We start from the raw sequence: 24,985 nt of genomic DNA on the forward strand, positions 1-24,985 counted from the left end.
AGGTAATTTATTAATTTTTTGAAAATTCAATGACGTTAATTTGGAAATTTAAATACTTAAAAATGAAATTGTTTAATTTGAATAGTTCTGTAAATTGGTTTAATTTCATTTATCAAAAAACTTATCTTGATACAATTTTTGAAAAAATATAATATAAATACATTATACATGTTTTGTTTTTCCTTTAAAAAATTGTTATATTTCAAATGCTAATATGATCTGCTCCTTAATATTTTTATGTTAAAGTTAAAGCTTAGTTATGAAAATGCAATAAGTATGTATGTTAACATATGTTTAAAAATTGTTGTTACTATTTACCCCTTCATATTTATTAGGTAAAAATAATTGTGTTATTAATAATAATATATAATTAATAATATATAATATGTGTTTATTGGTCATAAAATAGATACTATGAGCCTCATTTTGAATTTGGCGTGTGGACTGCAAGACCGCCAAGGTGGCAGTCCCAAAATGTCCACTCTGGAAGTTCTCCCAGACTGCCATATTATGATGTAGACAGGTTTAACCACGCCTGCTAACCCAAAGTGCTGACCACCAGCGGCGCAGCAGTCTGTTACCTTGTTCGTCCATACACTGCAGCCATCAGCGCTGCAGCCAACCGCCAAGCTGATAACAAACACACAGCGCACGTGACAGCCCCTTGCGGTGGATAGCTAATGGTGGTCAACCATGGTAGTACACATTCAGCAAAGCAATAGACAAGTGCCCATTTGGATGAAATCAAAAACAACACAGCTGACAATCGTGAGCCCAGTGGATACACCTGCAAATCACACTATAAAACATACCCGTTCACAGACCATGATCCTTTGCATCTCCACTGCAACCAAGATTTGATTTTGTTCAGAGAGATAAGCCACCTCTTTTTTCACCATCCCTAAAGCCCCTTTCACATACTTTTCTCCATTTACTCCCCACATCACTTCCCTGTTACAAGTAACTCTCTGTCACCCACTTTAATTCCCCACCATATCATGTCTCAAAAATCCCCAATTCTCAGAGGATCAATTGAGACTCATGGTGGATGAAATCATGACAGTAGAACAACAACTGTTTCGAGCCCAAGTCCAGCACACTCCTCTCAGCAGGAAAATGGAACTGTGGCAAAGGACCGTCAACAGAGTGAATGTTGTAGACACAAACCTGCACACAAAGGAGGACATTTGGAAGAGGTGAAACAACCTGAGAGGCAAGGTGTGTTTCCTGGCCTTCAGGTAACAGATGGAAGCCAACAAGAATGGTGGCAGCCCTCCCAGTGCCCCATTACAACTCTTTCCCTGGGAGGAGAAGGTATTGGTCATCCTGCATCTTGAGAGCTTGACAGGAATGAATACCTGAGGGAGCGGAGTTCTTAAGTTACAACACAAAAACGAAATGCATGCATGCTCACAGCTCAGCTTTTGCCACTGCGTCGTTCATTGACTTTACCAATATTCAATACCCAGAGGATCTGAGATGTAAGACTGTCAGTGTGTATTGTTGGACCTAACATCACAGCTATCAGGGCCCATCACATGTCATAAGTTGGAATGGAGCCTGCAAATGTTTCAATATAAAAAATGAATCCCAGGACTCACGGTATGTCTCAACATGTAAATGTGGGCTTCAAACTAAATGCACTCTGGCAACAGATATATAATGCCCAACATTTGTCTAGTGTGTGAAGAAGGGGGTGTGACTTGACAGGGGCCCTGTTTCTGTATCTCCAAACACCCACCCAGTTTTCACTTGCCCAAATACATCTATTAGTGAACTCTCAAATGAAGTTTACTCACCTGTTAGGTGTTTGGAAGTAGAGGGATTGATCTGACTACAACTCTTATGAGGCCCTGTTTCTGTAATTGAGCCCACCAGCACAGTGTCCACTTGCCCATATACACCTGTTAGTGAACTCTCAAATGAAGTTTACTCACCTGAGAGTATAACATTTGTCAAGTGTTGGAAAAGGGAGGGAGTGACCTGACTGCAACTCCCAGAAGGCCCTGTTTCTGCACCTCTAACCATCAGCCCAGTGTTCACTTGCCCAAATACACCTGTTAGTAAACTCTCAAATTAGGTTTACTCACCTGGGAGTATACCATTTGTCAAGTGTTGGGAAGTAGAGGTAGTGACCTGACTGCAAGGCCCCAAAGGGCCTGTTTCTGTAACTCCAAACACCAGCCCAGTGTTCACTTACCCAATCAAATCTGTTTGTGAAACCACAAATGCTTTTCAATCACCTGAGAGTATACCATTTGTCACTTGTTGCGAAGTATAAGGCGTAACCTGACTGCAAAGCCCAATAGGCCCCGTTTCTGTAACTCCAAACACATCTGTTTGCGATCTCACAAATTACGTCTGTTTGTGATCTCACAAATGCTCTTCACTCACATGGGAGTATACCATTTGTCAAGTGTTGGGAAGTAGAGGGAGTGACTTGACTGCAAAGCCAAATAGGCCATGTTTCTGTAACGCCAAACACCAGCCAGGTGTTTACTTGCCCAAATTCATCTGTTTGTGAACCTAAAAATGCTCTTCACTCACCTGGAAATATAAAATTTGCCAACTGTTTGGTGATCAAAGCTGTTGTTCAAGTGTGATCAGACACATGTAGGGACCCTACTTGTGTTTGTAATCTCAGCATCAGCTCAGGCAAGTTGTGGAGACAGGGCCGTAACCACCGAGAAGCAGCTGGCCACGGTAACGCCAGTCAAGAGATGTCCGACACGAGGGACCCAGTGGCCCAGAGGGTGAGGGGAGTGCCATGGAGGACACAGGATCAACATCTTCATCTTCGGATTCTTCCTCCAGTGGCCACTCCCCAGTTGTGGAGTACCCACCAGGACCTGTACCTGTTCCATCCTTGTCCGCCACTCCCAGTTCCATCTCCACCCTCCCTGTTGCTCCCCACCTAGTTGGCCTTGCCCGCTCACCCAAGAGGATGGTCATCTCCTTCGCACCAGGTACTCATCCCCTGCCTCGGTTATCTCTGCTGTCCTCAGTGAGGAGGCTATTGACCTCCTGAGGAGTGTCTTTGTAGGTCAGACTGGCATTCCGAATGCCATCCAGGTGCAGGGCAGCCAGCTTCAGCAGGTGGTTGTGTGTACCTGGAAGGCATTCAAAGTGCCATGTTTGGCCTACAGAGATCTCTTCAGTCTCTGGCCTTCTCACTGACGGTGGTCTTCCACCCCCCTACAATTCTACCCCCATCACAAACCTCTTCCCCATTCAATTTCCTTCTTCCCATACCTATCCAAAGCACACACACACATCTCCATGCACCCCAATGCACACATAAGCACATTACCACAAGACATGCCGGCACATAAGCTCTCAACAGTCACTCACACACACCACCACACACACATTGCCATAGACACCACCCCAACATTTACAGATACACATACCACACACAACATACCTCCTGACACCACCCCAACACCCACAGAGCCACACACACCAGACGCCACCCCAACTCCCATAGACATAACACACACCATCCCCCAGACACCAAACCCACAGACCCTCAGACCCACACACCATACCCTCAGGCACCACACCAACTCCCACAGACACAGCCACCACAAACACCATTCCTCCAGACTGCACCCCAACACTCACGGGCACAGCAGCACACCCCCCTTAGCCATCACCTTCACCTCACAGCCCCCAAGAGATGCAAATGCCCACACTCACACATGCAACACACACCACCCAAACCCAAGCATATCTCAGACAACACACACACCAGCATCAACAACACCCACAGCCAACACAAGGACTTCCTCAACATCCCAACCCCTGTTCTCTCCTGCAGACCCTATCTGTTTTCCCAAAGAAAGTTTCCTATTAGACCCTGCCCATAGCCCTGTGAAACCCCCCTCCCAAAATCAGAAGGACGCCACACACATCCCTACCCATCCCTTTCACGGCTTAGTCCTCCCCTGTCCCACCTGCCCATGCCCATGTCCTCCTAAACCAGCCATACCCCTCCCACCTCCAAGAAGAAGCCCACCCCTCCTAAAGTTAAGCTCACCCCTCTGAGAACCAAGCCCACCCACGATAAATCAGACCCTACCCAAGGGTGAACACTGAGGTATCTGGCATGCCCACTTGATGCCCCTTCCTGTGGAGGTTTCTATGGCAGTGATCAGGAAGTCAAGTTGTGCATGAACTGTTGTATGTTGACTGGCCATTGGCCTTAAATCCAAATCTACATTATGTTAATAAACCCAAGCTGTTTTTTTGGGGTACACATTTTTCCTGCCATTACTTTTCTACCTTTTCGTTCACCCTGATTGCTAATCTATTTGCTGTGGTTGGCAAGATCTGAATTGGGGAGTAGTGCTGGTGTCACCCCGGACAGGGGGGAGATGTTCAATGGTTGAATATGTGGCCAGTAATTCAATTGGGGTGTCTGTGCATTGTGTGTTGTTTGATAAGTATTTCATCTTGGCTTGGCCAATGTCAGCTTCTGTAGAGATACATTTGTCCCCGGATGACAATTGGACATTTGTATCATGTGTGCAAGCTAAAGTTGTGTTTCTCCACACATGGGGGGTGTTCAATTGTGCTACCTTCCTAGACATTTGACTGACCAAGTGTCCATTTTCATGTGTATACCTTCCAGCTACTTCATTTAAGTGTATGACTCATGCTGTTGCGGTTGTATTTGCTTTCTTGACTTGCACTTATACATTCGGCAAATAGGCATGGCAGCTGGTTATACTATTGGTTGTCCCTTAGGTACAGGGAGCAAGTTCCTGTGCAAATAGTGTTTTAGGGGCATGTGCAAAGTAAAATGTGTCCCAGGGCAGCATCCTTCCTGGGGTCCCCTTGATGACTCCATCCCTGCAGGTATTGTTAAAACTGTGAGCTTTGGAATATTTGTATCACAAAATATTGTGATCACATTTACCTTCCATTCTCTTGCAATGTGGGTGATATCTGTGAGTCCATTACATGGATATTGCAAGGAAGGGGTGTCTGGGTTAAATGACACATCCATACATATATGTCTTCAATATCACAACAGGTCATAGCATGCCAGCAATGTGAGGGAGTCAGTTCAATTAGTAGGTATGATACTGATGTGGGGTTTCAATTGTGTGACACAATGCTATGTACACTTCACTGTCCCTGAAACTGGGATATACAGACATGTGTGGTTTTGAGGAGTGTGGCAGGGCAATATCAGTGACCTGCCCACAGGGGGTGTCATGGGGCTGTGATTGGGTCATATGTTGTGTACTACTCTGACTCAGGACACACAAATGTATACTCGGCCCCCATACCAGGTCTATGGCGGCGCAACAATTGGATGTTGAGTTTAGGGACACAGGTAGCGGTTTTGTCTTACTGTCGGTTGCGTCCATGGCGGCATTGATTTTGGGCTCCTTTCTATCAGCAGCAGCAGGACGTGAAGGATCGGCATCTTATAGGGGCAGGAGTTCATGCCCCCAGTTCATGCAAGTAAGTTTTTTAGGGAGGCTATACTGGGTAGCTGGCCTGTGATGTGTTAGGGGACTTTAGGGAGTATATCCTTTAGTATTTTAGCTAAAGGCTCTTGGGAGTTAGTGCTTGTCTCTTTCAAATCTTGCAATATATGTCTGCTAGAAATGGGGCCTTTGGTTGACAGTCAGGTTACCCCCTTTTCAAGCAAGGACCCTCACTCTAGTCAGGGTAAAAGAGAAAAACCCTGAGATAACCCCTGCTTACCCCCTTGGTAGCTCGGCAGAGCAGTAGGCTTAACTTCACAGTGCTAGGTGTAAAGTATTTGTACCAACATACACAGTAACTTAATGAAAACACTACAAAATGACACAACACAGGTTTAGAAAAATAGAAAATATTTATCTGAACAAAACAAGACCAAAACGATAAAAATCCACAATACACAAGTCAAGTTATCAATAAAAATGCAAAAAGAGTCTTTATGTAGTTTAAAACACACTAACCCTGTTAGCGTGAAAATGTACGTTGGGTGCGTCAAAAATAATCCCGCACGGGCGAGTGTGCATCAAAAAGGGCTTGTAATGCATCAATTCCCCTCACGAGCGTGACCTTGGCGTAATTTCTCCTTTCATCAGGTAGGGCGTGTCGTTCTTTCTCTCTGCAGGAGACTGATGCGTTGTTACGTTCAGCACTCTCGGGTCTGGGCAGGCCTTGCGTTGTTTTTATACGCCCAGCAGTACTTGCGTTGGTAATCCAGCAGCACGATGATCCGAAAACAGCACAGCACGGGTTGTGATCTCCCAGCCTCCGTCAGCGATGCTGTGTGTTGTTTCTCCAGCTCCGTGCATCGATTCTTCAGTCGCGTTGCAGGCAAGCATCGATTTTTAGCCACAGATCGGAGTCATGTCGATCTTTTCCCCGCATGACGCTCTGTGTGTGGATTTCCTCCTCTTCGGCTGCCAGCTTTTCCTTTCAGGGTCCCAGGAACTGGACAGGCACCACAGGGCAGAGTAGGAGTCTCTCCAGAGACTCCAGGTGCTGGCAGAGAGAAGTCTTTGCTGTCCCTGAGACTTCAAACAACAGGAGGCAAGCTCTAAATCAAGCCCTTGGAGATCTTCACAAGATGGAAGGCACACAAATTCCAGTCCTTGCCCTCTTACTCTGGCAGAAGCAGCAACTGCAGGATAGCTCCACAAAGCACAGTCGCAGGCAGGGCAGCTCTTCTTCCTCAGCTCTTCAGCTCTTCTCCAGGCAGAGGTTCCTCTTGGTTTCCAGAAGTGTTCTAAAGTCTGTGGTTTTAAGTGCCCTTCTTATACCCATTTTCTCCTTTGAAGTAGGCCTACGTCAAAGAAAAGTCTCTCTTTGAAATCCTGCCTTTCCCAGGCCAGGCCCCAGACACTCACCAGGGGGTGGGAGACTGCATTGTGTGATGGCAGGCACAGCCCTTTCAGGTGCGAGTGACCACTCATCCCCTCCCTCCTAGCACAGATGACTCATCAGGAAATGCAGACTACACCCCAGCTCCCTTTGTGTCACTGTCTAGTGTGAGGTGCAACCAGCCCAACTATCAAACTGACCCAGACAGGTAATCAACAAACAGGCAGTCACAGAAATGGTATACGAAAATGCTCACTTTCTGAATGTGGCATTTTCAAACACACAATCTTAAAGTCAACTTTACTAAAATATGTATTTTTTAAATGTGAGCTCAGAGACCCCAAACTCCACATGTCCATCCGCTCCCTAAGGGAATCTACACTTTAATCATACTTAAAGGTAGCCCCCGTGTTAACCTAAGAGAGGGACAGGCCTTGCAACAGTGAAAAACACATTTGGCATTATTTCACTGTCAGGACATATAAAACACATTACTATATGTCCTACCTTAACCATACACTGCACCCTGCCCTTGGGGCTACCTAGAGCCTACCCTAGGGGTGTCTTACATGTACGAAAAGGGAAGGTTTAGCCCTGGCAAGTGGGTACAGTTGCCAAGTCGAATTTACAGTTATTACTGCACACACAGACACTGAAGTGGCAGGTCTGAGACATGATTACAGAGCTATGTATGTGGGTGTCACAACCAGTGCTGCAGGCCCACTGGTAACATTTGTTTTACAGGCCCTGGCACCTCTAGTGCACTTTACTAGGGACTTACTAGTAAATCAAATATGCCAATCATGGATTAACCAATTACATGAAATTTACACAGAGAGCATATGCACTTTAGCACTAGTTAGCAGTGGTAAAGTGTTCAGAGTTCAAAACCAACAGCAACAGGTCAGAAAAAAATAGGACGCAGGAGGCAAAAAAAATGGGGATGACCCTCCAAAAGGGCAAAAGTCCAACATTTCCCTTACATAAATGTATCTGCTTATAACAGGGCACATATTTCAATGCACAATGTCTTACTCCTAATTCAGTTACATTTGGGTGATAGTTTTGTTCCTTTACATTAGTTAGAACCTCATCTTTTGTACTGCCCCCCCCAATAGCAATCATTAGAGTAATATTTAGCACAGTTCCAATGAGTAGGTTTCTTGCGTGTGCTTTTTTTGGGTGTTATTGTAGCCATATTAGATACTAATTGCTTTCCTTTCTTTGATGTATCTTGCTTTCTGTCATTAAGTTTGAAAATAGTGTAATAATATAAAGAATTATTTTCTTAAAATGTATAAAATGTGAGTTATTTACGTTTAAAAGAATACAACTCATTTTCTGTTTAATACTTACATGTGTGCTCCTGCTGCATGTTGCAAACGTTATTTTCTGAATTGCTGTTGTGGGTGTTGCAATATGGATCAGGTGGTCTCTTGCCTGTTGGTTAAGAAAAAAATGCATTTGTTTAATTTTAAATGGTTGCTTGTTGGTAACAAGTGGAGGCTGAGTTCCTGTTTATTAACATTTACATTTACCTACCTTTTTTGTCTTTTCCCAGGCATTTAACTGTACTGTTTTTCGGTAGATGCACAGTTTTTTGATTTTTTTGTATTTTCTTTATAGTATCTAAACTTAAAGAGATAAAATAGTAGAGTATTTTATTAATTATCATTTTACATTTTTAAGTTTAAATAATTTTATACTTTAGTTTAAATACATGTTTCACTTACTTTGGAAGGTAGTTATACATATTTTTCCACACCTGTTTACAAGTTGTGGTTTGAAAATTCAGCAGAGTCATCTTTTTGCAGCTTTTGTAGTTTTCGGAGTAGTAAGTTGATAAAACGTGCGTGCCTTTTCTTGGTTAGTTTAATTGTTTCTGTGATTTCATTAGATGAGTTTGTGTTTATTGAGTAGATTTATTTTTGTGTGAATGTTTTTGTGTTATAATTTTGCTTGGTGATATAGTTTGAAAATGTTGTTTTTATTTGATTGTATAATATATCTATATATATTTACTTATAATTATTTTAATTAATATTTTATCGTTTGTAGTAGTTCTAAATATGTTTTTATTAATTTTGTTATGAATTAAGGTTTACATTTTGGTAGGATGAGTTATATGTGTTTTACTTATGTAAGATGATCATAATTTTCTGTGCTCTCTCTCTCTCTCTCTCTCTCTATATATATATATATATATATATATATATATATATGTAATACAATGTGGACGAGATATAGTGTTTGATATGTTTTGATTATATATTTATTTAAAGGTTGTGGTATTTTTGTTTATGATATATTTTTTATCAATTTTGTGAAAATCAATATTTTTAACAGTGATATTTTGGTTCTCAATATTTGTGTTTTTATTAGTTGCATATATGAAGTTGATATTTTTATGAACAATATTGATTTCCGATATAGTTGTGAATTGATATTGTGTGCATCAATATTATTTCACGGATCTGATCTGTAGGGTAGTGCTGTAAAGAAATCTTAGCTTTCACCTGCTTCAAGGCACAATGAAGGGGTCCTCCTCGCAGTACCTCTCCTTTCTTGTGACCCATTCCTGACCTGCTTTACAAAACCAGAATATCCCAGTGTTAGACCTTGGTGAGGTATTCCCCCAAGCATTTTGCCTTCATACATCCTGCTTTGCTTATTAGTACTATGGCCCTCATTATGACATTGGTGGTAAGTCCTGCTTAACGCCATGCTGAATGCTGTCAACACACCGTGTCCGCGGCGCTATACCGCTACCCATATTATGACCCACACATAACAATCCGTCACTATACAGACACACACACAAGTCCGCCAGCCCACAGGTCAGTGATAAACAGGCGGTACCAAAACCCACACCGTTACGCCAACAGAACTACGCCCACAGCATTATGACCCATGAATCACCACAGCGGACATTCAACCGCGGTAAACCATTGGCGGTACATACTGCTGCACTCAAAATACACACACACTAACAAAACAACACTACATTGGTCAATTCAAACTACACACACCTGACACCCATACACGCACCACACCCACACACTCACAACACTATAAAACCCACACACACATTACCTACATCCCTTTACGACTAACAAAAATTGGCACTAGAGAGAGATACAGCAAGAGCACCCACACAACCAGAGCCACAGAACACCATCACCCATACACCATCCAAGCACCTCACAGCACACACCCCAACACATCACCCCACACACCCTCACACATGCCACTCACACTACACCCATGGCACCACAAAGACACCCCAGGTTCTCAGAGGAGGAGCTAAGGGTCATGGTGGTGAAAATCATCCGGGTAGAGCCACAGCTATTCGGATCACAGGTGCAGCAGACATCCATCGCTAGGAAGATGGCGCTATGGTGGACAATCGTGGACAGGGTCAACGCCATGGGACAGCACCCAAGAACAAGGGATGACATCAGGAAGAGGTGGAACGACCTACGGGGGAAGGTGTGTTCCGTGGTAGCAAGACACCAGATAGCAGTACAGAGGACTTGCATTGGACCCCCCGTCCTCACCCACAGCTAACAACATGAGAGGAGCAAGTCTTGGCAATACTGCATCCTGAGGGCCTGGCAGGAGTAGCAGAAGGACTGGACTCTGGTAAGTCAAACCTTTACTATTTTCACCATCCTACCTGCATGCCATCACATACACCCACCCCTACCCTCACCCCCATCGGCACACCACCTCACATACACCCCACCATCATAACCCACCCATCCCAGTACCCAGCACTGCATGCAACAACAATGTATGGACACCACTCACAGCCCTGCATGGACATCCACCGTCATGGCATGCACACTAGAGAGAATCACCTAGCCCACCAAATAACTACTCACACAAGGCAAAGCTGGCAGGGCACTCACAACCATAGAGGCCAACACACCCATGCACAAGATGTCACACGAAGAAACAATAACACTGTATTTACATCCCCACAGGTCCCACACCCAAGTCAGCGGAGGTACCAGCAACATCCAGTCCCCCCCCAGAAGAGGCCCACAGTGATGACAGTAGCTTGTCTCGCCTGGATCAGGATGACCAACCCTGCCCATCAGGGACCTCCGGACAGTGAGTTACCCAGGCACAGTCCCATACAACTACAGAGCCTCCCCCCTCAGGAAATACCACCACATCACACACCCAGCGAGCCCATACCTCTGGAGGGCATTCAAACTGGCGTGGCGGCCCAACAGAGATCATTCCAGTCTCTGTCCTCCTCCCTAATGGCAGCCATTGTTCCTGTCTCTAGCCTCCCCCCTCCAACTTCCTCTGCCCAGTCCCATTCCCCTGAACTCCAACCTATCCCAAGCACACATTCAGACCAGCATGTACCCAAGACAACACACAGGAGTGGCTCAGGCAAACACAAGCACCACACATTATACCACAGGCACTCACACAAACAAGATCCAGATAATGACATAATAACATTCACTGCCTCCACTGTGTCCCCCTCCTCATCCTCGTCCACCTCCCTCCCACTACTGTCTCCACTCACACCTGCATGCACTACATCCACACCCACTGTCTCATCACCATCACGCCTATCACTACATGTCCCTCACTGGCAGTCATCACCCCCACATCCATGCACACGTCTCCTGTGTCCTCTCCCACCGTGTCTGTGCCCCCTCCTCCCAAAGTACACAAATGCAAGCACTCAGACACCCAAGAGCCCAGGCTAGCACCTCAGCCACCCAGTCCACGGTCACTGTAGTTTCGGCAGCTACTGTAGGTGTGAGAGGCTCCAAAGAGACACCCATCAGCACTGGCAGTGTGCCTGCACCAGCTGCCAAGCGCAAGGGCAAGGATGTACCACCAGCTGCCAAGGGCAAGGAGGCACCACCAGCTTACAAGGGGAAGGGCAAGGTGGCACCACCAGCTTATAAGGGCAAGGAGGCACCACCAGATGGCAAGGGCAAGGAGGCACTACCAGATGGCAAGGAGGCACCACCAGATGGCAAGGGCAAAGGGCCTGCCTCTGCAGGCAGTAGGGACAGGAGGCATGGTGCTGTGACAGAATCTGAGCCCCCAACACCAACCATGGTGCTTCAGCCGTCCGAGGCTGCAGGGGAAGGGCTGGAGCCTCCCCCCACCAGCACTGCCACCAGCACCACTGCCAGCAGTAGCATCCCCAGTGGGCAGCCGTCTGAGGATGCAGGGGAAGGGCTGGAGCCTCCCCCCATCACTGCCTGCATCGCCAGCAGCACCACCACCTGCACCGCCACCAGCCCCAACACCAGCACCACTGCCAACAGCAGCAGCCCCAGTGGGCAGCAGTCCGAGGCTGCAGGGGAAGAACTGGAACCTCCCCCCACCACTGCCTGCACCGACACCAGCACCACCACCACTGCCAGCAGCACCAGCCCCAGTAGGCAGCTGTCTGAGGCTGCAGGGGAAGGGCTGGAGCCTCCCCCCACCATTGCCAGCCACGACACCAGCACCATTGCCAGCAGTCACCTGTACCGCCACCAGCACTGCCACCAGCACCACTGCCAGCAGTAGCAGCCCCAGTGGGCAGCCGTCTGAGGCTGCAGGGGAAGGGCTGGAGCCACCCCCCACCACAGCAGCACTGCCACCAGCACTGGCACTGCCACCACTGTGCAGCCTTCGCCACCGCGGATGGTCTGTAGTCCTGCCTCCATGGAGTGTAGTGCATCCTGCCCACTGCAAATCCTGTGGGTATGACACCGAGGACTGTGAACCTGCACTCCTAAAGATCTGCATCAAAGGGCACAAGACCCCCTCCAGATCCAGTGGAAGAAGACATCCATTCACCCTCTCCTTCCCAGGATAAAGCACACTAGGCACAAGGCCACCTCCAGAACCAGTGGAAGAAGGCATCCACTCACCCCCTCCTTGCCTGGATGAAGCACACTGGGCTCAAGGCCCCCTCCAGAACCAGTGGAAGAAGCCATTCACTCACCCCCTCCTTGCCAAGGATGAAGCACACTGGGCACAAGGCCTCTTCCAGAACCAGTGGGCTAACCACCCACTTGAGAGACTGTGGCCTTGCACTCCCCAGGACCAAGCAGTGGGCAAACCACCCACTTGAGAGACTGTGGCCTTGGACTCCCCAGGACATTGCACAGGGCATGTTGCCCCCTCCAGGACAAGTGGTGTTGTACCATCTTCCGGCTGAGGTGCCCCCCCCATTCCCCGTCCCCCTGAGGTGCCTGTGTATTTTCGACCTGATGCTCCAGCAGTGTTCTCTTTGTGTTGATGCAGGAGTAAGATGGGGCCTTGGCCTATGTGATGTGGCCCTGTGGCCCACGGACATTGTGGACTGGGCAGTGTCCCTCCATTTGTATATATGTAAATACTGTTTTAAATTTTGAGTTTTTCTGGATTTGTATCTTATTACACTCACTTTCATCAATTCCTTTAGTCCTTGAATTATTCCTGAGGGGTACTGGGTCAATATGTTTTATTACTGCATCTGATTGTGTGTATGGTGTTGGGGGTGGGGGTGTTGCGTGTTGCGTGTGTGTGTGTCACTCTCTTTTTCCTCCCCCCTCCCATGTGTGCTAGGCGGCAGTACTCACCGTGGTTGTCATCGCTGTCGTTGGTATTCCTGGAGGAGGTAGACCAGCATGGGGAAGATCTGCAGTTCGGGCTCCATGGCGGCATGGTTGTTCCCTGAATGTCCAGAGGTGAGTCCTTTGACTTCTGTGCACTGTTTCCACTGAGCTTTTGTTAACGCCCTGGAAAAGGTGGCGGATAGACTTCTTATAATACAGTGGGTGGAACCGTGTCTTCTGCCTGGCTGTTGGCGGTTACCGCCGCGGTGCTTGTTGCGACCGCCGTGGCGGTTGGTGTGTTAAAGTGGCTGTCTGTGTTGTGCGGTTTACGCCGTGGTCATAATTCTTTTTCTTTTTTACCGCTGGCTTGTTGGCTGTATTACTGCTGCTTTATCACCGACCGCCAGGGTTGTAACGAGGGCCTAACTGCCCTTTAACCCTACTAACCAGTTCTAACGTACCTGTGCCCTCTCCCTCAAACATGATAAAACTGCACTACACTTAATTGGCACATTTAATTTTCTTGTAAACCCTAGTAAAGTAGTAAAACTTTACCCAAGGCCCCTACATTAAATGTTAGTGGGCAGCATCTTTAATTGTGTCCCCCGCTAAAGTAGCCACTGCAGCCTGCAGTGCTATTTTAAACTGCCATTTTGACCAGTAAAAATGAACTTTTTTTCCAGGCCTAAACATTCTCTTTTTTAAATTTGTAAGTCACCCCTACAGTAGGCCTTAAAGTTTCATAGGGCAGGGTGCATGGTATTCAAGAAGTAAGACATGTGGGTTTAAGTTTTACATGTCCTGGTAGTGAAAAATGTCTAAAGGTATTTTTCAGTGCTGTAAGGCTTCTCTCTCCATTGGCTAACACTGGGTTACCTCATTACAAAGCAGACAGTGAACACTGTAAGGGGGCTGGGCAGGGGCTGCATTGTGGCCCCCTGCCCCTGTTCTCCACCATTCTTTTCATGGTGGTGTTACCGCCATGAAAAGGCTGGCAGGGAACGAGGTTGTAATCCCCAGGGATTAGGATCTCTGCCACCGACGGAATCGAAGATTCTGGCGGAGCTGGCAGTCCCCTAGCGGTCTGACCGCCAGGGTTTTAATGTGGCAATTGGACCAAGACATTGGCAGTGGTCCAGACTGCCACCTCGAGTGTGGCGCTCGTGAGACAGCCACACTCGTAATGAGGGCCTGATTGTTCCCTCACAGACAAAGCTGCACCAGAGACTGACAAAAGGCAGAGAGTGAAACAAGAAAACAGATGAATCTGATGTAGAAAAAAGACAGAACAACCTTGGACATTTCCAATGGGGTTTTTTCAATCTGAATATAGCACTTTGAAGTTAAAATCTAGCCACTTTGTCATTTAACAGAATTTAGTATTGCTATATAATATTGCCCTTAGTCATGGTTCCTTTGCAGTAAGGATCAGAAGAATCCTTAGGCGCTTTCTTATATTGATGATATATTCATTAGTGATGATAATTTGAATGACTACCTGATTAGGATGGTTAGAAGAGTGACATTACTAACAACACATGGATTCAAAATTAACTTTAAAAAATCAAAACCCCTTCTTCCCAGAAAGCAACAGGGTCATAGAGTGTCCCACAGGAGGCTTAAACAAGCTTTGATTGCTAAAGTATTAGATACAGACTAAATTGGCTATATAATCTGTATGAAGTTCAGAGAGCATTAAATAATCTTTATAAAAGTGTATTAAGTTGTCACTCTCTATTTGGAGTATCTATGTATGTGCCTGATCTTTATATCCCTGAAACAAAAGAAGAAGAGATAAAGTCAAGTGGATACTTGATTGAACGTTTTGCAGAATGCCCAAAAGTTTGGAACCATGCGATCTAATGTGAAACATTCCAACTCTGCCACTGGCCAAGATAAAACTTCTAACACAGTTTATTAGTGGCTACTCAATGTCGGAGAGCTAGTTCAAGAAAAGACTACCTATACCAGTTCTTGGAGTAGAAGACACACAAACAAAAACCATACCTCCATTGCCTACTGCAAAGAAATTCAGGAAGGTGTCCATTGATGACATCAAAATATTATGTAGATTATTCTATGCATCAGACTTCTGCCTTGTCACCAAAGTTTCTTAGGAGTAAAACATGACAAAAAAGTACTTTACAGGAAATAATCCAAGAAGACTACAGCTTGTTAAAGTCCTGAGTCCCATTGAACCTGCTTGGCTCCAGCTTTATACTGAAAATCTGCTTCCAGTGAGGAACCATACACTGCAATTTTAACAACTACAATAGTTTCAACTTCTGCAGTGGTTTACTACGATCCACCAACCGAAAAAACTTCAATCGAAATGGTCTCTCATTCAAGAAACTGAATTGTATAAGAATGATTCCAATAAAGATTTTCAACTGAACAACATACCAACACACTTCACGGTTGCTCAGCAGCACTAATGGATTCTTGTTTATTACAGGCTTCGTGACAGATATCTTATATCTCTGTGGTCCTTTCTCTGGATTTGTAGATGGGTGTTTTTTCTCTTAATGTAGGTTCTCATGCTGATTGCCGTTTTACTGCTGATATGGACATAATATTCCTGACAGAATTGTGCCAATTCCTGAGGTCAGGAATTGCAACCACATTCTTCTTTTTACAGAGTAAGTCAGGACCATCATGCTGTGAACATCTATGCTTGAAGGTGTAGTTAGACTTCAAAAGAACCTAAATTACAAATCACAAACATAAATTTGCATTGCACGTTATAGAAACTCTTGTTATACAAGGCTACGAGTATTGGAAAGAAAACAATCTTGAAACAAGTGTTTGGGTAATGGAGTTTTGGAAGATTCAAGATACAGAGGTCTTATTTAGAGCATATATAATACCCAAGGAAATTATTTTCCTAAATAAAACAGTCCAGTAGACAACCTTCTTGGGATTTGAGCCCATCTGAGATTTAAAAATACTACAGGCCAGATTCACAAAGGTAAACTGAGACCAAAAGTCTAAGGTTAGATTTAAAGTCTAATATTAGACCAATAGTCTGACTTTACTACAAGTAAAGTTAGACATTTGGTTCAAATTTAGCCCTTTTTGGTCTAAACTTATACCAAAAGTCTAAACTTACACCAAAAGTCCAAGACTTTTGGTCTAAGTTTTACCTTTGTGAATTGGGCCCTACCTATTCTTAAAGTCAGCTGAACACAGTTTTCAGATTGAAAATTGAGTACAAATGTTACAGACACCGATATGAATGAGATGGGTCAGAATGGTACTTATAATTTAACGGTATTCCAATCTGAAGGATTTCCAAGATTCCTGGTCCTTTACCTAATCGCCAAGACCCCTAGGAATTATAAATATACACCTGTAACTGTTACCACCAACAGAATGGGTAAGCTATGCAACCAATGGCTGGTGGATTTCAGCTGAGTGGCTTTGAAAGAGCATCTGTCCAAAAATTAGTGAAGAAATATAATGATTTTTAACTAGGTCCACATGCTGTCAAAATAGATGTTTTATGTCCCTATTAATAAATGTCACTTTAAAAAAAATGCAGACTAACTCAGAAAGAGATTAATGGAAATAATTTGAGAAATTCATAGAGAAATAATGCAAACCACCTTTAAAGTCATTGAAGGTGACTTCCAAAACTCTCAAAACAAGTGGAAACAATAATCACCTTAATGTTGTCCATCTTTAATATGTTAAAAGACTAAGAGCTCTATTGTGAATTTGGCGTCCGACTGCCAGATCGCCAATATGGTGGTAGGGACAATGCAGCCAGGCTGGTGGTCTCTCCAATGCCATATTACAATGTTTCACCAGATGGTGGAGACAGTGTGCTAGCGTTGGCTTCAGCTCAAAGGAAGAGCCAAGGTCAATGCCACTGCACTGTCTGCACTGCCAACACAGTTGGAAATGTGCACTGTTGCCATTTTAGTCAGTGCGCATTCCCATTGTGCTGACATGGGGGCCTCTGCACTGCCGTGACATGGGCATGGACGGTGCAGGGGATCCCTGTGGTCCCGTTCCTGCCTTTCTGCTGGCCTTTTTATGGCGGTGTCCCTGCCATGAAAAGGCTGACGGAAAGGCAAGGTGTGATCAGCAAAGCTGTGCCGACAGCTGTGCCGCTATGCTTGATCATGGCTTTCCCCACCGCCAACACGACGGGGTCCAAGATCCTGGCAGTGGCCAAGGTCTTGTGTTGGTCCGACTGCCAGCATCACAATCTGCCAAGGATCCGGCGGTCAGACCGCCACTGCGGGAACAGTGGTCTTAGGACCACCGTACTCATAATCAGGCCCTTAATTTTTTATATTACAGACAGGCTCAGGTGCAAGCTACTACACAGCTAGATTGGACATTACAAACATTAAAATCTGGTGAAGTGGCACGACAATTCATAAATGAGTGTGCCATACTTAAACCTTACAATTTAACATTCGCTGAAAGTACAATGGCTAAAAGGGAAGCCACCTACAACTTCTGCAGTATTGAGGAAATAGTAAGCACTCCACTTCTGTGTGTTTTGGATATGGCCCATTCTGCAGGGTCCTCCCCAGACTCTTTGCCTTTTACCTCCACTTCTTGCTGAATTTTCGTTTGTTGGCTTTAGGGTTCTGAGCACTTTACCACTGCTAACCAGTGCTAAAGTTCAGGTGCTCTGTACTATAAACATGGTAACATTAGCCTATCCACGATTGACATATTTAATTTACTTGTAAGTCCCTAGCAAAGTACACTATATAGGCCCAGTACCTGTAAATTAAATGCTACCATTGAGCATGCAACACTGCTTTTGCCACTTACTACAGTAGCCTTTTAAATATGTCTCAAGACTGCCACTGCAGAGCCAGTGTGTGCAGTTTTAAACTGCCATTTTGACCTGACAAGTGTACCCCCTTGCCAGGCTCAAACCTTCCTCTTTATCACTTTCAGGTCATCTCTAAAGTAGGCTCTGGTTAGCCCCAAGGGCAGGGTGCAGTGTATTTCAAAGATTGGGCATGTACTTTTGAGGTTTGACATGTCCTGGTAGTGAAAAACTATTAACATTAATTTTTCACTACTGGAAGACCTATCTCTCTCATATTACGTTGGGGTTGCCTTGAAGCAACCTTTAAGTGAAACTTCCCATTTGGACAAGAAATACATTTGGAGTTTGGTTTCTCTGGACTCAAAATTTAAAAACACAACTCATGGTGAAGTCAGATTTTAAATTGTAAGTCTGAAAATGCCACTTTTAGAAAGCTGGCATTTCTTTCTTTAACCATTCTCTGCCTCTGCCCGTCTCTGAATACACATCTGGGGTGTGTGGCAGCTAGACTTTGTGCATTCCCTCTAGACAGTCACACACAAAGGGAGCTGGGGTGTTACATTTGCATCCTTGTGACACATCACCTGTCTGATGGGTCTTCCTGGGCTAAATGAGAGGGAGGAGCTGACACTAACACCTGAATAGGGCTGCGCCTCTACCCACACAAAGGGCTGCATACCCCACTGTAGAGTGTCTAGAGCCAAGGAAGGAAGGGCAGGGGCCTTCTGCACTTCAAAGGCCTCTGTTTGAAGTCTCCCTAACTTCAAAGGCTCAACTGGGTATGCATATTGAACCCCAAATCCTACCAAATGAGTTCACTTTTGGGTCCCGAGGAGACTCTGCCAAGAAGAGGAGCTGTGCTTCCAGAAGGGGCTGCCCTTTTGCTAACTGCTCTGCTGTGTTGGTCTGCTGCTTGCTGTTCGCTGCGCTGTCAGGAGGGACAGCCACTTAACAACTTGCTCTGTTGTGCTGGCCTGCTGTCTGCTGCCTCTTGCAGTGAGAAGGACTGAGCCTTCTCTACAACCTTTAAACCCAATGTAACTCCAAGGGAATGTTGGCTTGCCCCTGTTCACAAGGTCTCAAGGCCATCAAAGACTTCCTTTCCTTGTTTTTATTATAACCCTGCTGAAAGAGCCATTCTGTGAGAACCAGCACGTCCCCCGCACTCTCCTCTGCATAAGAAAATAACTTTGCTTTAAAGATTGAGCAGTACCCTTCATCAGCGTCCAGCACTCTCTTTTGATCTGCAATTGTCAAGATCAGCGCCCCATGCTGACTGAAAGCACTGGCTTTGTGCCTGGGCTGAGGGATGCCCTTCCAGCGTGGCCCCTGCTTTGCTATAGCAACTGAGCCTTCCCCATGACCTCGCATCAGCAGAGGCCTGCACCATATGGAACCCATAACTGTCGGTCCACTGTCGAGATCCCTGCCAATTACCCCGGTCTAACAAGTGCATTACCCATTAGTGCTGTAGCCGGCACTCCCAACTGAACACTACCATAATTAGTTTATGAGGAGCAAACTTATTTTTTTTTCACCATAATTTTTACTGCATATTTGAATACATTATAACTTGAAAAGTATATATGTGATTTTTATTGTTTTGGTCTTGTTTTAATGAGACAAATATTTTTATTTTTCTCTTTTGTGGTGTTTTCACTGTGTTACTGTAATTGAAGTGTTGCGCAAATACTTTACACATTGGCTCTTAAGTTAAGCCTGACTGTTCTGTGCCCAGCTACCAGAAGGTGTGGTCAGGTTAATTTAGGTGATGTATCTGACTTGCACTGACTAGGATTATGGTCCCTACTTGTACATGGTGCAAATCTCTGCCAACTAGAGACCCAATTTCTAACACTGAGGCAGAAGACCCACATATTACATGGCTCCTACATGAAACAATCACCTTACCCATCAACTCTTTTCACTTCTATGAGTGTCAAATACAGGGGCCGCTATTCCATTAGAGCGGAGGAGTGTCACCCCACTGAAATGCCCCCGGAGACAAAAAATAAAATGGTAATGGAGTTAATTCATTACCATTTTATTTTTCCTCAACCTGTCAGGACAGGGCTGGGCCTGCTGAGTGGGGGCATCAGCAGGGAAGAGTGGTGGGTTGCCTGTGCACCTTTTTAAAGAGTGCATGTCTCTTTGGCTGGTTATCTTGCGATGTCAGCCAGACATGAGCACTTTAAACTTCACTAACCTAGCTATCTTAAGACAGCTGTGTTAGAGAAAGGCCAATGCTCTTAAAGGCACTGTGAGAGGATGCTCCCTCCAATCCTGGTGCGCTTTCATGCTGATTAGCAGCATGAAAGCAGCACCAGAATTGGTTAGGGGTATTTCATGGAGCCTGGAGGAGCCTGGAGGAGACCGGCCGAGGAGCAGAAAACAGACCGACCGGAGCGAGGACGTCATGCAGCAAGCAAGGTTTCTTTTTTTTTTTACTGTCACCACACACCTTGCATGCATGCACCTTCCCACAACCCATTTCCTGCCCACCCCACTTTAAGTACTTGACTGCTGCTGCTGGTCAAAAACACATGTCCTTGAGCTTGTATGGGAGATTCGGTTTGACTTCCACTGTGTCACCTAAGAAAATCCAGCATTCATAAGTACATCTAGATTTGATAATACCAAGTCACAATTCTGGTGAAAGGTATTACTTCCAGAGAACATATCCAACCCATGCACTTGCTTATGGTCATCTTAGTTAAAGGTTATTCGGCTAACATCAGCCTCATCTCCCGTGATACCTTACCTATTTTCTGGTTCAACCAGGAAGCAGTTGACTTTTTTTCCTTATAATTCCATTGACGAAACTCTTAGCAAGATTTCCATTTTTATTTCTTTGAAAACAATTTTGACAGGCTAACAGAAATTGTCTCAGACACTTCCTCAAGCTCTGGTTGTCCTGGTGGTCTCCTGCCCTGTGGTTTCTCCCATGTGACCTTTTCAAAAGCATCATGCCAAAAGTGATGTCAGATCCAGCATCAATATATAAAGCCAGATAACAAACTTATCATACTCTTGTTTATTCCCAATTTCCAGCTATTAAACCAATGTAGCATTGATAATTATATATGAAGCACTGGATGGCAAAAACAAGTTTCAATCAATCCATTGTTGGTATGGCTTTCAATGTGGTGCAGCCTTCCTTACTGTTTGTACGTAACTGAACATTGTACTTGGCACAAGGAGACTACTCAAGATTATTTGCCTAGGCGGTGATTCTCTTCATGGGTAAGTCAAAGGGACCGTTGTGGCAGAAGTGCTAATTATTGCCAGTAGAAATGATGGTCCTGAAAAAGATGAACTTTTGTCTTTATTTCTGAATATAAGTAAGCTGGAATCTGTACTATGGCAAGATGCCAAATCATGTCATAGCTGCTTGCTTGAAATCGCCTTTTTTGGAGCTTCTCGTTTTTGCTTCTCTTTATGTCAATGCTAGTGATGTATACTCACTCCTTCATAACTATATTCATTACTATATTCACTCCTGCAATCAGCCACGCCTGTGCATGCATTCACTCATTCCTGTGCTCATATAGTTACTGCTGCACTCAATCACAACTGTACACTCATTAACTGGTGTACTCACCCTTTTGCCATGCTCTCTCACCCACCTCTTTTCCCTGTTTCTTCTTCTTCCTGCATTTTTTTATTAGCTGTAATGTCTTCTTTTCACCCTTCTATCATCCTTTATTCATTGCTTGTTCATTGTTCTGTTCCCCCCCTTATTTTTTCATGTGTTGATGCTTTCCCCCTACTTCAATGAGACAAGCATTTACAAAGCCAATACATTGGAAATTGAATTATTGGTTGAGAGGGTTGGACATTCCCAAAGTCAGGGTGAACCACAAGTCACTAAAGTAACCTGTGCTTAACCCTCTAGCAGTTTGACACAAACATAGTCAGGCTTATCTTAGAGGCAATGTGTTAAATATTTATGCAGCACATAAGCAGTAATAAAGTGATATCACAACAGAAGAAAAATCTGTCAGATAATGATGCTTCAGCATGTTCCTTCAAGCAATCAATCCTTGTATTTCTGATCGTCTAAAAAAATCTCACATCTCTTTATACGCTGCTCCCTAAAGATTCTCTAGAGAGGGGAGGCATAGTTGCCACGCAGTCTTTTGTGTTAGCACTGTACAGAATGAACAAACAATGTCTCGGTCAGAAACATGTTTGATAGGCAAGCAAATGTTCCCAAACGTGCTTCCTTCTTCCTGCCTGATTACTTCTATGTAAGGCTGGTTGTCCTTGCAATGCTATTCACTACATTCCTGAAGAGAACATATGTTGTTTTCATCAACTAATGGAGAAGACTGCAAACCCATGTCTTATGTCATAAACTGTATTTCCTCCATTAAGTTTGCTGAACAGTTGCTTCAAGCGGCATTAGTTAAAGCCAACTCCAACAATCGTTGTGGTTCAAGCTCTGACAAATCCAGTAGGTGTCTCTTTGAAGTACCTAATCAGGCTATGACTAGTCTTCAGTCCTAAACTGAGATACTTCATTATGTTAGCCATTCATAGTGCTGTTTTCTGTGCATTGAGAAAGAGCTGCACAAATATGTATGTGCTCAATTGGGTGCTTCTTTGCTTTCCGTCAGTCACCTTGTTTTAACTTTCAAGGACGATTCACTCTGTGGACAGGAAACAATGTTTTCACAATATGTGCACCTCAATGGCCACTTTTCTTAGCTCCTCCTTCTAATAACTTACTACACTTGCCTATGGAATATAAATTAGGCTATCAGGATATGTCCTGTTTCATCCTTGGATAAACCTTCCTTATGCCCTCCCACCCTCTTCTCTGGAAATAGGTGGCAAAAGGTGTCCAATATGCACTGGATCCTCTGCATGAGGAGCAAGAGAGGGCCAAGTCAGGTGAAGCCTCTGCTCCTTAAAACAAATATCCCCAGCAGAATGCCTGGGCTCCCTTTCCCTTTGTCTCATACTTCTGTTGGGAGGTGAACAGGAGATTTTAAGTTGTTACTCCGAAGAATAAGCATGTTCGTTTCTGGAGCTTCGGAGCTGAAATACGTTTTTGATCAAATAAAGCTCCACTTGTGGTCTAAGATGGGTTAGTACCATGTCAAAGGAATAAAAAGTAAACACACTGTAGACTCTAATATGTTTGGTTTCAGAAGAGAATCACTTCCATCAAGAGTTGAGTTAGGTTGGTCTAATGGTCGTGATCTTGACCAGACTTCAGCTATACACAGTTCTATGAGTCCCGTTATTCACAGGATTCAGTGATAGTGCACCCCTTCTGATTTGCTTGTCACATCTGATGCACTTAATAATGTCAGGTTAACTTCAATATAAGAACAAATATCATAATTTGGTCGTTAGCCTTGAGATTTAGCTTACAGACTCAACCTTTCTATTAATAGGTGTTCTACCCGCTCAGCTGTACATAGTAGGTGGTGGGGGGCCTGAGGGTTATATGTGTCTCATGGCGCATCTAATGCACTCCTATAGAAACCAGAAGTGAATGAGTTTAAAAAAAAGTTATGAATGATACATAACATTCCGTTTTTTTGAAAGGCCGTTTACAGAACGAATGAATTGCTTATGTTTGGAGTGAGGGCAATAAGGCAAGAGTTGTGACGAGGAACCGTTGTAATCAGGTGAACACCACCTGCCCTAACATTGCCATTAACTGTCATAAATGACCGGAATCTGTATTTTCTTAGGCACTGAGTGGAACTATAGCGTTGCAATGGTTGAATTTGAGATTCAGAATTGCTCATACATATGCCAATATTTCAGATTTTCTATACATACTATTTCGCAGTGTGCGAACAGTTTGAAATAAACCAAAAAGACTAACCAGCTGTTTTAATGTTTCAGATTATTACTAATCGATTGCAGAGACTAATGTGGCATGAACTTCAAAGTAGTCCAACAATTTTTTAACAGGATTTATTACCAAGCGCTGGCAATGCCAAGAGGTCTGGCTTTAAAAAAGCATTGGCAGTAAACAGAATGGGAACAAATATGTATGGGGAAGCAAAGAACTGTAGAATAATATTGGTGTAGATTAAAAGGTCAGGTGACAGTTGCACTGTCAAGCCAGGCCTAAATATCAAGGTAGATTAATGGCTGCCATTCTCCCATCTGTGCTGATGCCAAAGAAGAACACCATCAATTATCTAGTTATTTAAGTCACTTTAATAGCATTCCAGGGTCATGTGTATGCCAATGAAGATTAAAGCTTATACAGCTGGATAAATAAACAAAATGATCATAGCTCTGTGGAGGGCAATCACTGTCTTTTGTGAAAGCACACAGCTTCTATCCAATTAAAACATGCACTGTCTCCCAACATGTTGGTGGACCCGCATCCCCTCTATAGTGATGCTCACATAATTCTCTGCTGGCAGATGTCAGGCTTGACCATGAAAAGTAGTGCGGATTACCACCCTCACTGCATACACTGCACATATTGGGGCATATTTATGTAAAAAAAATCACGCTACACAGTACAGCAAGTCACCTTGCTGCACTGCCTGATAGAGAAAGGGCAGGATTACAGTGTATATACTCTAATAGGCTGCAGTTCTGTCTTTTCCCTGCGCTGGCACATAATGGCCTGCCTAGTGCCAACTCAGGCACTCTTTCACCATGGTGCAAGAGTGCCTGCATTGCAGACAGGATTGTCTTTGTGCAGGAAGGTTTACCTTTCTACACAAAAACAATCATCTGAACCGTTTTCCTCTTTCTAGGTGTGCTGCAAAATGCAGCACACCTAAAAAGAGGATGAAACGAG

General features: G+C 44.6%; 1 protein-coding gene across 3 annotated transcripts in view; it reads right to left on the bottom strand.

Annotated features, from left to right (window-relative positions):
- The window catches only part of ADAMTS12 (ADAM metallopeptidase with thrombospondin type 1 motif 12), a 3,732,731-nt gene that overhangs the window by 1,401,844 nt on the left and 2,305,902 nt on the right, over nt 1-24,985 (bottom strand). The window lies entirely within an intron of this gene.

Source organism: Pleurodeles waltl, chromosome 1_1 (genome assembly GCF_031143425.1).
Source record: "Pleurodeles waltl isolate 20211129_DDA chromosome 1_1, aPleWal1.hap1.20221129, whole genome shotgun sequence".
In the NCBI taxonomy this organism is placed as follows: Eukaryota; Metazoa; Chordata; class Amphibia; order Caudata; family Salamandridae; genus Pleurodeles; species Pleurodeles waltl.